Raw genomic sequence first — 17,628 nt, 5'->3', positions numbered from 1 at the left:
AGATAGATAGATAGACAGGATAGATAGATAGACAGATAGATAGATAGATAGATAGATAGACAGATAGATAGATAGACAGATAGATAGACAGATAGATAGACAGGATAGATAGACACAGACAGATAGACAGATAGGATAGACAGATAGACAGACCGACGGATGGATGGATGGATGGATGGATGGATGGATGGATGGATGGATGGATGGATGGATGGATGGATGGATGGATGGATGGATGGATGGATATAGTGATAATAATTAAAAATTTATAACAGTATAATTAAAAATTTATAACAGTAATCATCTGTCAGTGTTTTTATTAACCTATTTTGGACTATAAGTATCTTTTTTTAAAAAAAACTCTTACTTTTTTATTTTTTTCTGTCATTATTCCCCAGCTCCCTTATCAGGCACTTTCTCTCATGCCACATAATGCACTTTCATTCCACTCTCAATGCACTTTGCAGCAGGATTTTACTGTGTAAGACAGAAAAATCCCCTTATAAATGATCACTAAAGTACAATGTACTAGTTGAGTATGACTGTTTCATGAACCTCTATGGTATGCCAATCTTCCAGCACCAAATCCAAGAATAACACATCATTATGATTTTACATTCTTTAATTCTTTCTCCAAATTAAATGTTCTCTGCTGTTCTGCTCAGGCCTGAACAGAATAACGAAACATTTGGGGAGAAAAATACAAGCCAAGAGCCCACCACTGGAGGCCAAGATACAGAAGATCTCCACAGCTACCATGCTCTTCCCTTTGGTGCTCAGGTAGGTTGGGACAAAGGACAGCCAAACACTGCAAAAGACCAGCATGCTGAAGGTGATGAACTTGGCTTCATTAAAACTGTCTGGCAACTTCCTTGCAAAGAAAGCCACAGTCAAAGTGATGAGGGACAGAAGTCCCATGAAGCACAGAACAATGTAAAACATGATGGCAGATCCTTCATTGCATTCTGCTATGATCTCTTCAGTCAGAGACTGCATGTCCAAATCTGGGAAAGGGGGAGAGGTTGCTAGCCACACCATGCAAATGGTCGCTTGAATAAAACTGCAGGAGAGGACAATGGAGTTGGTCAGTCTTCTCCCCACCCATTTCCTCATGCTGGACCCTGGTTTGGTGGCCATGAAAGCTACAACCACAGTGACGGTTTTGGCCAAGACACAAGAAACAGCCACTGAGAAGATGATGCCAAAAGCAGCTTGTCGGACGAAGCAGGTGACCTTATTGGGTTCTCCAAGAAATAAACAAGAAGAGAGGAAGCAGAGCAGGAGGGAGACAAGGAGAACGTAGGTGATATCTCGGTTGTTGGCCTTGACTATGGGCGTATCTCTGTGCTTAATGAAAGTTCTTAATAGGAAAAGTGTGATAAGGGAAAAGGATCCAGCCATTGAAGCTAAACTGGCCCCTAAAGGTTCTTCAAATGACAAGAAGTTTATTACTTTGGGAATGCATCTGTCTTGTTCCTTGCTTGGATAATGGTCTTCTTGGCATTTCACACAGTCAACCCTGTCTGGAAAAAAAGAGGGTTGGCCTCAGTGACAGTTCATATATGATTTAGGGTCTCAGGCTCAAGATAGGAGATATGGCCCAGTCCAAAGGGGGGGGAGGGTTGAATTGGCAGGGGGAGGCAGAGTGGGCCTGCTCGGGCAGATTTGCTCTCCCTGGGGCACTTAACCTGGCTGAGGGGAACAGATACTGCCACAACCTCCTGTAACACCTGGATGCAGCACCTAGTCCTGTGTCAGAATTCTCATGCCACCATAGAGAAGAAGAAGAGAAGAGTTTGGATTTATATCCCCCCTTTCTCTCCTGCAGGAGACTCAAAGGGGCTGACAATCTCCTTGCCCTTCCCCCCTCACAACAAACACCCTGTGAGGTGGGTGGGGCTGAGAGAGCTCCGAGAAGCTGTGACTAGCCCAAGGTCACCCAGCTGGCGTGTGTGGGAGTATACAGGCTAATCTGAATTCCCCAGAGAAGCCTCCACAGCTCAGGCGGCAGAGCGGAGAATCAAACCCGGTTCCTCCAGATTAGATACACGAGCTCTTAACCTCCTACGCCAGTGCAGCCAGGACATGGTAGAGAGATTCCTGGGGGTGAAGGCAACGTTTTTGACTTCCACCCCAGGTTTACCTGCATTTGTGTTGCAGGTTGGGGCATGGATGCATGACACTATTGTGGTTGGCATAAGTCCATTAACCCTTATGAATGGCTTTCCAGCCACATGGGGTTTGAGGGAGTTCTCCCTCCATACACCACCAGAAACCCCTGTGAAGGCGGCAGGATGGCACCGCAACAGTGCCGTCCCCGGCCGACCAGGGCTCTGGATTGGGCTGCTCCTCCTGCTAACATTTCAATGATTCATTCCCGTGTGGAAAACACCATTTCTATTTTTCCAGTGTTGCTTTACATTGTCATTGTCATCATCATCATCATCATTTTCCCAGTAGCACCTTAGAGACCTGCAAGATTCTTGGGGTCTGAGTTTTCAAGAGTCCAAGCGCCCTCAAAGGAAGCTTTCGTTCAAAACTTCATACTCCAAACGTCTTGTTTGGTCTCTACAGCGCAGCTGCACTTAAATCTTGCTTCTTTCCTGCAGGGTAATGAAGATACCCACTGGAACTATGGCCCCTTCCGCACACGCAAAATAATGCGTTTTCAAACCACTTTCACAACTGTTTGCAAGTGGATTTTGCCATTCCTCACAGCTTCAAAGAGCATTGAAAGCAGTTTGAAAGTGCATTATTCTGCATGTGTGGAATGAGCCTATCGTTATTTCGATGGTGGTGCAGCCAACATGCTTGATGTCAGAGATGTGTTTCTGTGATGTTATCCTTCCTTTTCACACCTTTTTTTAGAGAACAATAAATCATAATGCCCAACACTGACATTTTTCTGTGTTCATGTCCCCCCACCCCACCATAGTGTTGTCAAATTTCATGACCTTATTGCCAACTAAAGGCCATTTCCCACACGCGTGTACATCACCTAAGGTGGCATTCAACCTGCATTTATACTACTGATAAAGGGAGGACTGGTGTCCATCAAGATCACATAAAAGCTACGCTGAGGACTGTGGGACCTCATGGACCAAAATCCACGTGGAACCAAGGCAGTTGTAAGAAAGAACATTGAGCAGCATTGATTGAAAAGGCAGATTTGATCACCACCCTTGATTTAATTCTCGCTTGATTTTTCTGAGTCACTTTGGCTCATTCCGCACATGCAGAATAATGCACTTTCAAACTGCTTTCAGTGCTCTTTGAAGCTGTGCGGAATGGCAACATCCACTTGCAAACAGTTGTGAAAGTGGTTTGAAAACGCATTATTTCGCGTGTGCGGAAGGGGCCCTAGACATTTTTTTCCTGCATGCCAATCAATAGATTTTCAGTCTTCTGGAACCCCTACAGAACTCTGGATGTCAGTCACAGAAGAGGGTGTTCGGGTACTTGTGGCAGGTTATCCCACTTGGAAGCCTGTGACAATAATAAGGCCTATCCTGAGGCAGTTGGATTTTCATTTTGTTTCTCATGCCCCTCTGATAAATCAAGTAAACAGTGAACATGCAGTCCTTCAGACAATATTGCCTCTTGTTGTAATTCTTGCTGTGAGAGCCAGCGTGGTGTAACGGTTAAGAGCAGGTGGATTCTAATCTGGGTTTGATTCTCCACTCCTCCATCTGTGTGGCAGAGGCTTGTCTGGTGAACCAAATGTGTTTCTGCACTCCTGCATTCCTGCTGGGAGACCTTGGGCTAGTCACAGTTCTTCAGAATTCTCTCAGCCCCGGCTACCTCACAAGGTGTCTGTTGTAGGGAGAGGAAGGGAAAGGAGCTTATGGCCACCTTGAGTCTCCTCACAGGAAAGAAAGGTGAGGTATAAATCCAAACTTTTCTTCTTCTTCTTCTTCTTCTTCTTCTTCTTCTTCTTCTTCTTCTTCTTCTTCTTCTTCTTCTTCTTCTTCTTCTTCTTCTTCTTCTTCTTCTTCTTCTTCTTCTTCTTCTTCTTCTTCTTCTTCTTCTTCTCCTTCTCCTCCTCCTCCTCCTCCTCCTCCTCCTCCTCCTCCTCCTCCTTCTCCTTCTCCTTCTCCTTCTCCTCCTCCTCCTCCTCCTCCTCCTCCTCCTCCTCCTCCTCCTCCTCCTTCTCCTCCTCCTCCTGCTCCTGCTCCTGCTCCTCCTCCTCCTCCTCCTCCTTCTCTTCCTCCTCCTGCTCCTGCTCCTGCTCCTCCTCCTCGTCCTCCTCCTCCTCTTTCTCTTTCTCCTCCTCTTTCTCCTTCTCCTCCTCCTCCTCCTCCTCCTCTGTGGATTATCAGTAAGAGGCACCACTTTCGATATGCCTGTGTGTCACATTATCTGATCAGCAAATGAATCATAGGCTGCAGGTTTCAGATTATCACTTTGTGCAGAAATTCAGAACGGTATTGTCTGCTGATTTATGAAGGAGTCGCACTATGCACATAGGCACAAAGTTTTCAGTTATCGTTTTGGAAATATTCTTAAGAATTAAGCCTGAATGCTAGGGAATGAACTGAAAAATATCACCTATCCATCTGGCTTGAAATCTTCCCCTCTGGGCAACGGACACAATTATAGCAGCAGAATTTTTCCCCTTCCTTCTCTCTCTTCTGAGAACCAGGATGACAATAGTCATTGCAAGCAGAACGGGGAGGCCCCTAACCCAAAACATGAAAGGAGTTTGGCTGGATTCATTGGATTATTATTTTTTCCCTGTTCACAACATTCAAACAAGTGAGTGGTTTAAGTGGAGGATTTCCCTTACGTTTTGTTTGAGGTCTTGAAATAGCTACCCTTTTAGCTTTAAAAAGGGCTTGGACAGATTTATGGAGGAGAAGTCGATCTATGGCTACCAATCTTGATCCTCCTTGATCTCAGATTGCAAATGCCTTAGCAGACCAGGTGCTCAGGAGCAGCAGCAGCAGCAGAAGGTCATTGCTTTCACATCCTGCATGTGAGCTCCCAAAGGCACCTGGTGGGCCACTGCGAGTAGCAGAATGCTGGACTAGATGGACTCTGGTCTGATCCAGCAGGCTAGTTCTTATGTTCTTATGTTCTGTCACTTGGGTGAGGCAAATTTTGAGACCAGAGAAAACAAATGCAGTATTTAAGCCAGAGCAGTGTTACATGCTGGCTCTTTCCATGCAAAAAAATTAACACATTTTGAGGCAGAAAATAAAATGTTTTCTCCATGGAGTTCCGCATTGTTTTTCTCCCTTATATCCTGAAAATGTTTTTTTCTAGCCTAAAACTTTTTTTAATGAATTCCCATCTAAAATTATTCTTTAGCCTGAAATGTCTTCATTTGCTATGCGATCTGTTTACTGCATTTTCCACGCCTCTGAGCTATCCTCAGACTTCCTCAATGCAATTTTATTGCACTGGTGAGCTCACTCCGTCCCCCCTTGCCTGTTTATTTTCATCATTTCTGTGTGTTTTTAAAAAAATGACAGGAGGGTAAAATCTTTGAAGCATACGAATCACAGAGAATCACAGCCAGAAGAACTGAAGCATCAATTCAACAAATAACTCAGAGCCCCTAGGGCCGTGGTTGCGAACCTTTGGCACTCCAGCTGTCATGGACTACAATTCCCATCAGCCCCTGCCAGCATGGCAATTGGGGTGGTATATCAAGTATGAGAAATAAATAAATAAAATAAAAAAGGGGAAAATCACATCATGGGAGCCATAAATCATTTTGAAGGGTAATGGTGGACAAAGATTGTGGTAAGGGGGGGGGGGGTTGAAAACATTTTACAAACGTTTTAGGTGCAGAAAGGGCCACTGTATCACATCTAAGGAAAACAATTTGCAATTTACAAATACTGTGAGGCATGGAATTATCTATCCCCTGAATTTTTGTTCAGTTTTAAATGCCATTTTGTTTCGGTCTTTATTATAGAATCTCCTGAGCTTCCATGACGGAGATTAAGTATCCATCAAAAAAGTTCCAGCTATGAAATCATTTGTTTGGGAATGAAGTGATCGCTGAGAATGTCCTGAAATCCATACCTGGCTAAAAGCTCTTGGCCACACCAGCATATCCTCATGCATAATGAATTGTCTCCCTTAGGGAGCAGAGGAATCGACCTTTCCAATCTTGACTCTCAGAAAGGACCTATTTGGGAACGTGACCATATTAATGATATCAAATCCAGCTCCTATTTCCTTGTCATCATTGAAAGATACTGTTTCTCCAGCAGAGTTGTTGAACGTAATGCCCTGAAGAAATGGATGGAGCTGATTGAAAAGAAAAATGAATAAATAGGTGTTACATTCACTTTTGAGTACTTTTCCTTTCTTCATATTATTCCCACTCAAACAGGAAGATCGTTTGATTCTAGCTGTTTACTACATCTGTAGTAATTTCCCCAAATATCGCATCCCAACATGCAAGATCTTACATTCAGCTGCCAGGAATGATGCCCACCTCTTCCAGACATCAAGCAAATTACAAAGAACAAAATACTTAAAATAACACCTGGCAGTGTGGTTTCTGCTAAATCTAATATTTAACCAATATCCCTCTTCATATGCTTACCGCCACGGAAATTTACCATCATCTAAAGACCAGACTGTACGACCAGGAATACCAATCTCTCCTGAGTGCTGCACAAAGCTCCTGTTCCCCTCTATATTTTGGGATCACACCCCCGAAATCTAGCCTTGCTGTATATTTAGAACAGCTTGTTAATTATAAGTGCAGATGGGTCATGACAAGAGCAAGGTGCAACTCATTCCCCTCTGTCTATCTTCAAGGTCGATTCCTTAACATCCCACAAAGTGAGCATTGTTGTCGGTACTGTCCCAACGCTATGGACTCAATCCCTCATATCCTGCTTTAATGTTCAAGGTATAATGATATTAGAACCGATCTGGAAGCTTTACTACCTCTAGAATTTATGTTTCCCTCAGACAAACTAAAAATGTCTCAGCTATTGAACAGCCCTAATGTAGACATTTCTGAAGCAGTTGCTACATTTTTAATCCATGTTCTACATGATATATAACAACGATCCTGTTTTTGTACTTGGAATGTATGGTACTTCTGGTTTATGCCTAATAAAGGTGTTTGGATTGGATTGGAACCAATATCCTCTCACCCTGTTGCCCCAAACCCCACTGTTGATGTCTCCCAATGGCTGGTTTCATGACAATGGTCCTCCTCTCGCAGTGCCTACAGCTCATTGCTTCAGAGGCTGGTCAAGAGACACAGTGGGCCTGGTTCTGCACTAGCCCAGAGGTTTGTTTGGGGGATTAAGCACCCCATCCCATTTTTGAATTTCAAAGTATTGTGGAAACCAGCTGGGTCCCCCAAGTCTGAAAGCAAATCTTCCCAGTCTCGACCTGGTGCTGATCCCCAGATTTACGTCTCTGCAGGTGGGACCAGGTTGACTGTTTGAATATACGGTGATACATGGAAATATATGAACTTACAGATGAATTTCTAGGTGACCTAGAAATGGAGGAGAAGTCGATCTATGGCTACCAATCTTGACCCTCCTTGATCTGAGATTGCCAATGAGCTCCCAAAGGCACCTGGTGGGCCACTGAGAGTAGCAGAGTGCTGGACTAGATGGACTCTGGTCTGATCCAGCAGGCTCGCTCTTATGTTCTTATGTTCTTAGCAGACCAGGTGCTTGGGAGCAGCAGCAGCAGCAGAAGGCCATTGCTTTCGCAACCTGCATGGAAGCTCCCAAAGGCACCTGGTGGGCCACTGTGAGTAGCAGAGAGCTGGACTAGATGGACTCTGGTCTGATCCAGCAGGCTCTTTCTTATGTTCTTAAGGCCATTGCTTTCACCTCCTGCATGTGAGTTCCCAAAAGCACCTGGTGGGCCACTGCGAGTAGCAGAGTGCTGGACTAGATGGACTCCCAGTGGACTCCCATATTACAATTTTTAGAAAAACATAATGTGCATCTAAACCCATTCCACCGTAGGATTATTACCTGCCAAGGTTGGAGATCTTGAAGTCTAACAGCTTTGCCAGCCATGGGTTTAGACGTAATCATGGTGTTCAAAGCATATGCTACGGCATAGACAGCATTAAAGACACTGTAGCTGTGACCAGTCATCCGCATTTCAAAAAGGAGACCCGGAAGGCTCTCTAGTCTCTCCTCTCCAGTGCACATCTCACCGGCCTTCAATGGTTCGTGGAGATTTGGAAATGAACAGTCAAATGCTTGTCCCCAGAATTCCTTCAGAAAACCATTTTGCTTTGTCTGGTCTGGTTTTATACTATAAAGATACTCCTTGAACTGCTGAAGCTCATTGGAGCGAATGGTAAAAGATATGCTACCATGAAAGGCGTCAAACTCAAAGTTCCTCTGAGCTCCAGATAATATGAAATCAGCTTGGGCTGTGAAAACCCACACCTTGCTTAACGATATATTTCCCGCACTGGTGGCAAATCCAAAAAACAGCACAGTGTTCAGCGATAACATGGTGATAGATCCCCCGTAGAGGATGTATGTATTGACCTGTCTATCCTCAAAATGTCTATGTATGTTACTGAATAAGCTAAAAATGTCTTCCAACGTATCCCATTTTGCTTGGTTTGCGATTGTTTCTGTGAAGGCTGAACAGATCCCGTTTCTGGAAAGCAGCGGCTCAAAAGTCTTCAAGAAATGCTGCCCACCATCATCCTCGGCAGCAAAAAGACCAACCCATGTCCACCCAAAAAGGAGCAACAACTGAATAATTCCCATGTACTGCTGAGTTTCATTTGGGACCATGCGGTAAAAGGAAGGAACGTCTGTTGCAACCCCCTTCTTGGAAGTGAATGAGCCATATGCAATCTGAGAAAAAAAACATATACAGAGACAAAATTAGAAGCAGTACTTGACTGCTAAATTTGATTGATGGATTTGCCAAAATCAACAAATTAAAATTCATTAATTGGATCCAAAAGTTTCTTCTGAGCAAAGAGCTTTTCCAACCCCCGCTGCAAGTTTTCTCTGTTGAAAGAGAGATATTTCACTGTGAAAAGCAATATACTTGGAGGAACTGTCCTTCGCTAGTTTATTGGAACTGTTGGGTACAAACACGCAACACTTTGATTGATTTTAATGAATGTATTTCTTTCTGTCACTATGTTCCACGAACTGTACTACATCTAAACTGTAACCATGATCTTGTTCCAGTTCCAGTTTAACCTTTAATGGCATAAAAGATTGCAGATTATTTACATTTAGACATTTAAATATTGATATTTAAAATGTTTTCCAAAAACTTAGCCACTGCCAAGGTAATCGATGGACTTCAGTCACTCAGCAAAAAACGAGTGGTCTGGAATTTAGAATAATGAAGCCTTGGAAGCAGCAAAGGATAAATTAAAATCATACACGGGCTGCTATGAAGATGACAATCCAGGAGAATATGGGATATGGTTTCAAAAGTTCCACAACCACAACAGCATAGTCTCTGTTGTTTGGGGATCTGAAGGTATCTCCCAGAGGTTACCGCTGATGGAAAACTATTAAGACGTGCTAACATAAATAAATGGCGTTGCTTAATGGATGACAGAGATGTGAGATATTTGGCTCTTACTGGAAAGCCAAACTTAATACTTACTTCCCATTAATAGGAAATAAGTCCAATATTTCTGGAACTGGTTTAATTCACCGTCGAAATAAAACCTTGTGTAATCAGATTTCGCCAGCAAATGAACTTGACATGTAGTCGCTTCTGCATGAATACATGCATGATCAGCAAGAAAACCAGTCATATAATCAAAATCCAACCCTACCCATATTTCATTGTTTCTTATCCTGTGTGGATTACCTCGATAAACTGTTCCCCCTTTTCTTCTAAATCGTTCCCTGAATGGCAAGAGTTGAATCTGTGAAATCACTCAGAATTCCATGTATGAATCATACCTGTGGCATTCTGTAGAGTTCCAAGATGTCTGCCATGTAGAAGGAGATATCCGCCCCAAGTCCTCCAATGACAGCTACTACGTCTTCCTGGGTGTCACATTTGTAATTCAGGAGCAGTCTCCGTGACTTGAAAAGCAGGTCCAGAGTGGTACGAGAGGTCATTTTCAAATCAAAGTAGCTGTCATAGATATGGAACCCAAGGGTGACATTTGACAAGATCTGGGGATTCATGTTGATCTCACGTACAGCAAATGCCAAAGCCAGGTTATGTTGGTAGTGCTTTATTATCATACTTAAAAGAGAATGAAACAGTCATTTGTCGTACAATGATGACTGCAACAAAGTCAATTTACAATAGCAAGTTCTGATTTAAGAGCAAGGATAGCCTTCTATTTATGGTTGATATTGTTGAGCTGCTAATATACTTGTGTTTGAACTCAAATGACACTTAGGATGTTTCTACCACCACATGCTAGTTAGTTTGTTTTTCTCAACTTTCCCTGTTCATCCATAATTATCGTTTGCCTTTTTGTAACTCTGTCTAAATTTAATCTGTTCCTGTTAGCAGCAGAGGATAAGACTCTCAATAATGGGTTTAAATTATGGGGAGAACATAAGAACATAAGAACAAGCCAGCTGGATCAGACCAGAGTCCATCTAGTCCAACTCTCTGCTACTCGCAGTGGCCCACCAGGTGCCATTGGGAGCTCACAGGCAGGAGGTGAAAGCAATGGCCTTCTGTGGCTGTTGCTCCCGAGCACCTGGACTGTTGAGGCATTTGCAATCTCAGATCAAAGAGGATCAAGATTGGTAGCCATAAATCGACTTCTCTTTCATAAATCTGTCCAAGCCCCTTTTAAAGCTATCCAGGTGAGGGGCCATCACCACCTCCTGTGGCAGCATATTCCAAACACCAATCACATGTTGCGTGAAGAAGTGTTTCCTTTTAATAGTCCTAATTCTTCCCCCCAGCATTTTCAATGGATGCCCCCTGGTTCTAGTATTGTGAGAAAGAGAGAAAAATTTCTCTCTGTCAACATTTTCTACCCCAGGCATAATTTTATAGAAAGGTTCTGACACAGAAAGGTTCTGACTCATTGCTAGGATATTACAGTAAGAGTTGTGTGACAGTGGAATCAGCTGGGAGGTTGTGAATTCCCCCTCAATGGCAGTCTGTAAGCAGCGGCTGGACAAACTCTTATCTGGGATGTTCTCGGCTGATCCTGCATTGAACAAGGTGGCTGGACTAGATGGCCTCTATTCCCCCTCCAACTCTATTATTCTAATTTTGCACACATCAAACTGCACACCAGCTGGGTAAAATTATTGCTATGTTTCTTTCTTCCCATCTCCACCACCCCAACAGGGCCAGCTTCATTCATGAAAGAAAAAAGCCCAGATGATCTGCCAACAAAACAGAATGTACACAATTGTCAAAGAAAAATGCTCGTCTTGCCCAGGGCTATCCCTTTTATATTTGCAGTCTGAGGCTTCTAGAATAGAATAGAATAGAATCTTTATTGGCCAAGTGTGATTGGACACACAAGGAATTTGTCTCCGGTGCATATGCTCTCAGTGTACATAAAAGAAAATACATTTGTCAAGAATCATAAGGTACAACACTTAATGATTGTCATATAGGTCTAGTAAGCAATCAGGAAACAATCAATAGTAACGAAAACATAAAATGTAAAATCATAAAATAAAATGAAATGAAATGAAATGAAATGAAATGTCAGCACAGGCTTATGAGTCATACAGTCATAAATTGGGAGGGAGATGGAGTAGCCATAGGAATGATGAAAAAAGTAGTGCAGTCATTATATAATAAATATATAATAAATAGTTTGACATTATCGAGGAAATTATTTGTTTAGCAGAGTGATGGCATTCGGGAAAAAACTGTTCTTGTGTCTAGTTGTTTTGGTGTGCAGTACTCTGTAGCGACGTTTAGAGGGTAAAAGTTGAAACAGTTTATGACCAGGATGCGAGGGGTCAGTAAATATTCTTCTTCTATACAAAATTGTTACGATCGGAGAGCTGTCACGACAGCATTATGAGGGAGGAGAGAAAAAAAACATTCTTACACTGTATCATTAAACAAGTCCCGAGATGGATGTTTCTGAAAATCCAATGTGTGAAGGGTATAAACCAGCTGAGACGCAATGCCACCAACGAGGACATCCCCGGACTGATACCACTCATGTGGAACAGGAATGGGTTCACCCTGACAACTATTCCTGTTGTCTATTTTGCAAGGAACTGGGGGAAATAGGAGCAGGAACGCCATTAGCCTCACCATCCCAATAGGGAAATTTGCTGGATTGGCAAATACCACAGTTTCGAGCCTGGCTTATCGAAGTAAAATGTGAGGTGTCAAATGGATTGAATGCTGTCATGCCTTCTCTCACCTTGGACACAGGAGGGTTTATATAACTCGGACTGATAGAAGGTCATTTTCTGGCATATTATGCGAAATTGCTGCAGCTTTGATTAGGGGAACGAATGACACAGATGTGGATAATTGCAGGGAGGAGTATTACCTTCACAGAGTCTGGATTATTCTCAGCCTTGTTTGTAATTCACTTGTTTTTCTTTCCCCCAGCCTAATTCCCACTGCACCTTTGTGGGATGAGAAATATTCTTTTGTCTTTGAGTTTTTAATAATGGGACTGATGTCAGGAGAGCCAAAGTTCAATATAATTCACAACAGTGGTCAGGAGCTGGTGTCAAATGAAAGTATGGTTATACCAATGACATTGGGCTATTTAAACCAGAATATGTGAGGTAGAAGAAGAATTTGGATGTATACCCTACCTTTCCTTTAAGGAGACTCAGGGTGGCTTATGAGCTCCTTTCCCTTCCTCTCCCCACAACAGACACCTTGTGAGGTAGGTGGGGCTGAGAGAGTTCAAGAGAACTGTGACTAGCCCAAGGTCACCCAGAAGAAATGTAGGAGTGTAGAAACACATCTGGTGCACCAGATAAGCCTCTGCCACTCAGGTGGAGGACTGGGGAATCAAGCCTGGTTCTTCTGATTAGAATCCACCTACTCTTAACCAGTATACCACGCTGGTTAGAAGCCTATGTCTCATGTAGATCACAAAAGAGAGCCCATTATTAAGGAGACAGATCTACAGGATGACTGCCTCTTCCTCAACATATTGCTGTTTTTGCTGTTTTTAAAGGTTTTAGAAATGATATTTATAATTGTATCAAGATTTTATGTTGTACACCGCCCAGAGCCCCTCGGTGATGGGGCGGTATAAAAATCTAACTAATAAATAAATAAATAATAAATAATAAACCTAATCTGAGCCTAGCCTTAACCAATTTGAAATCAATGCTAAAAATACAAAAAAAATTAAAAACTAGTACATGTATTTTAATAAAATACAGAATAATTAAAGGTGACATTTCCACAAGATGACGGCATACCCCATTTGCCTAACCTTACCAATCAAAAATCAATATAATGCTAAAAAATACATTATGAATTATGAGCTTTTGAAAGTCAAAGTTCTCTGTGTCAGTCACTGGCCTTTGACTATTAAAGATCTGATTGACTGCACAAGTTAAAATAACAGTGTTCAGAAAGCAGAAGCCATTATTGTGTTCATTTTATTTTTTCTCAAGCTCTTCTGTTTAATGTATTTTATTTTAAATTACTCCTCATCTCTCCTGCACTTGGGCTTCCTCTATGTGGAAGTGGGGAACTCTGCCTCCCACGGTGGCCATTTTGTGGTTGTGCCCAATAACCCATGTCAGAATTCCAAAGGTGATCCCAGGTTGAAAAAGGTTGAGGTCTTATAATATAGTGGTTCAGAAAGGTGGTTTTATAGACAGAACAGGACTATGGGCCATGCCACTGTGCATATGCTATATTTTGTTTGCTGTGAGTAGCATCATGGTCTTACTGCATTGTTTTCTACTTTCCTAATACCATTTTCTGCATTGGTTGACAAATCACATCTAATATATTTGGCTTCATTTCATATTTTTGTAATCCTAGTCCTATTCCACTGGTTATTTAGATGTCTCATCTTGTTGACTGCATTGACATCCATGATGAAATTCCCCCTCCGCCTCTGTGAAAAAAGGAAACAATAAATAATATAAATAAATACTAAATTTCTGATTAACCGAGCATCTCAAGGAAATGGTTAATTGGATGAAACTGAGATACCAACATTTCCATCTTTTATTAGCCACTAAGAGATATACAAGAAGATATTTTAAAAAAGGATGCATTTATAAAAACAACTAGTCAATGAAGACAGCAGAATACATGGAAAATACTTCCCTAATTTCCACAAGTTAACTTAATTCATGAACCAAGAACAAAAATATCTGAAGAATAACAATTACAGTCACAGGTGTTCTTCTCTGCTGTTCTTCATGTGACATTTTAATATATATATTTTTGTTCTGGACATAAAAGCAAAACGTATTTTGCTAACCTGCATGGTAACCCAAGCAGACTGCAAAACCATCTCACTTCTTTAGATGCCCTGTAAGAAATAAACAATGCAGAACAGCCTGTTAATGCCTTCTGATAATTAGCTGCTCCCTCTTATTCAACTCAGGCTTCAGAAGAATAACGTAGCATTTGGGGAAAAATATACAAGCTAATAATCCAGCACTGGAAGCCAAGATGGAGAAGATCTCAACAGCCACCATGGATTTCCCGTTAGTGCTCAAGTAGCTGGGGACAAAAGACAACCAAACACTGCAAAAAACCAACATGCTGAAGGTGATAAATTTGGCTTCATTAAAACTGTCTGGCAACTTCCTGGCAAAGAAAGCCACAGTTAAGCAGACGAGGGACAGAAGTCCCATGTAGCCCAGAACAATGTAAAACATGATGGCAGACCCTTCATTGCATTCTGCCACAATCTCTGTAGTCATGGCCTTTGGGTCAAAATCTGGGAATGGCGGAGAAGTTCCTAACCATATCATACAAATGCCTGCTTGAATGAGAGAACAGAGGAGAAGAATGGAATTGGTCAGTCTTTTCCCCACCCACTTCCTCATGCTGGATGCTGGTTTGGTGGCCATGAAAGCTACAACCACAGTGACAGTTTTGGCCAAAACACATGAAACAGCCACAGTGAAGATGATGCCAAAAGCAAATTGACGGAAGAAGCAGGTCACCTTGTTTGGTTCTCCAATAAATAGCAATGAACAGAGGAAACAGACCAGCAAAGAGATGAGGAGAATGTAAGTGATGTCCTGGTTGTTGGCTTTGACAATGGGTGTTTGCCTGTGCTTAATAAAAATCCCTAGAATGAAGACTGTGATTAGGGAATAGGAAGCTGCAACGGAAGCCATAGAGATTCCTAAAGGTTCTTCATAAGACAGAAAGCTTATTGTCTTGGGAATGCATCGGTCTCTGTCCTTGCTAGCATACTGATCATCTGGACATTTGGTACAGTCATTCATATCTGCAAAAGAAAAAAACAGCACTGTAGCCATCTCAATAATGCCTGGCCTGCTTCAGCAACCTTGATGCTGATTTCTCGTTGGCCCCTTCCGCGCACGCAAAATAATGCATTTTCAAACCACTTTCACAACTGTTTGCAAGTGGATTTTGCCATTCCGCACAGCTTCAAAGAGCATTGAAAGCAGTTTAAAAGTGCATTATTCTGCATGTGCGGAATGAGCCATTGTTAATTGCTGGGTTATCATCTGAGAAGCCCTTTTAATTTGCAAAATTAATAGAAGAAGCACAAGAGGGAGGAGGAGATGGAGGAGGAGGAGGAGGAGGAGTTTGGATTTATACCCCACCTTTCTCTCCTGTTAGGAGGCTCAAGGCAACTTATAAACTCCTTCCCTTCCTCTCCCCTCAACCAGAGGTGTATCTAGGGAAAATGTAGCCCGGTGCAAAATTTGAGTTTTTCACCCTTCCTCCATATGGGCGGCCACTCTTCCCCACCATGACCAAACAAATTTTGCACCAGGTCATCAGGGAGGGAGGAGGGGTGTGTGGGGCAATTTTCTGCCCCCTACATGACTAAATGGCCACAGCCTGGGGACATTTGACTCCCATATGTCCCCCTGGGCTACACCATGACCCAAGCCCAAATGGTAGTGAATCTGCAGAAATCTGGGACCCAGGAGCCAGTGCAATGCTTCTATATAGATTGGAAGTTGATTTTGTGAAGGTGCAATATCAATTCTTCACTCACTGATCCAAAATAATAATGGACTTGTGCAATTATTGATTGGGAAGGAAGGAAGAATAGTATAGTCTTGCTATTGTCGTATCTCAGAAACAAAGTAGGGTCAGTGCTTGTAAGGGAGATCCCCACGGAAGACTCTGCAGAGGATGGCCAAAGTAAACCACCTCTGCTTCTCACTTGCTTTGAAAGCCCATTGCTGGGGTCATCATAAGTTGGAATGTGACTTGATAGCACTTGGCACATACACAGAATTCTTCATTCCTAAAATAAAGTGTGTAGAGACATGTCGGGGCTTGAAAAACTTTGCATTGCTGTAATCTTCTTTATTGCAATCTGCCTCTTCTCAAACAGTGCTACATGCGACCAGGGATGGAATGAGGGGGGAAAGCGCCCGGTGCAGTGGTGCATCCTCCACCCCTGCCAGGACCCCGTCCATCCTGCCGCAGGATACCCCCGGAACACCCTTGCCACGCCCCTGCAGGGGTGCATGCCCGGTTCATTGCACCCCCATTCCCTTGGAGCTACGCCTCTGAAGAAGAAGAAGAGGAGGAGGAGGAGGAGGAGGAGGAGGAGGAGGAGAAGGAGAAGGAGAAGGAGAAGGAGAAGAAGAAGAAGAAGAAGAAGAAGAAGAAGAAGAAGAAGAAGAAGAAGAAGAAGAGGAGGAGGAGGAGTTTGGATTTATATCCCGCCTTTCTCTCCTGTAGGAGACTCAAAGGGGCTGACAATCTCCTTGCCCTTCCCCACTCACAACAAACACCCTGTGAGGTGGGTGGGGCTGAGAGAGCTCTGAGAAGCTGTGACTAGCCCAAGGTCACCCAGCTGGCATGTGTGGGAGTGTACAGGCTAATCTGAATTCCCAAGATAAGCCTCCACAGCTCAGGCGGCAGAGCGGAGAATCAAACTCGGTTCCTCCAGATTAGATACACGAGCTTTTAACCTCTTATGCCACTGCTGCTCCTCTGCATGTGACCACCTACCCTTTTCCTTTGACACTTTCCCTTTTTGGCAAGGAACACAATCATAACAGCAATATTTCTCTCCTTCCTTTTTTTTCTTGTGATTACCAGGGTGGCAATGGTCATTGCACACAGAAAGAGGAGGCACCTATCCATGGATGTGAAGGAAAAAAACAGTATTATACTATTTATCAGCTGATGAAAAAAACAAGCAAGTCAGCAGTAGAAATAGTGTTACGTGAACAAAAATATCAATATTTTCCTAGGCCTTTTCCACAAAATCAAAAGAAAACATGTTTGGTCAGGGAAATAAAACACTTCCTCTGTAGAATTTCACATGGTTTCCCTCCCCCTTGCATTCTGAAAATGTTTTATTTCCAGTCTGGAAATGTATTATGTCCATGTTTATTTCCAGTCCGGAAATGTATTATGTCTTCTGGGGGTAGGGCGGTTAATCAAATCGAATTAATATTTATTAATATTACTGTTGATATTACTGTTAATGTTAATGTTAATGTTAATGTTAATGTTAATGTTAATAGTAATAGTAATAGTAATAGTAATAGTAATAGTAATAGTAATAGTAATAGT

General features: G+C 42.6%; 1 pseudogene; it reads right to left on the bottom strand.

The window, feature by feature from the left end:
* Positions 1-621: 621 nt before the first annotated feature.
* LOC125444257 lies at positions 622-8,756 on the bottom strand (annotated as a pseudogene).
* Between the last annotated feature and the right edge of the window lie 8,872 nt (positions 8,757-17,628).

This window comes from Sphaerodactylus townsendi, linkage group LG15 (genome assembly GCF_021028975.2).
Source record: "Sphaerodactylus townsendi isolate TG3544 linkage group LG15, MPM_Stown_v2.3, whole genome shotgun sequence".
Classification (NCBI taxonomy): domain Eukaryota; kingdom Metazoa; phylum Chordata; class Lepidosauria; order Squamata; family Sphaerodactylidae; genus Sphaerodactylus; species Sphaerodactylus townsendi.
The sequence above is the reverse complement of the archived record's forward strand: the minus strand, read 5'-3'. Positions and strand labels throughout refer to the sequence as shown.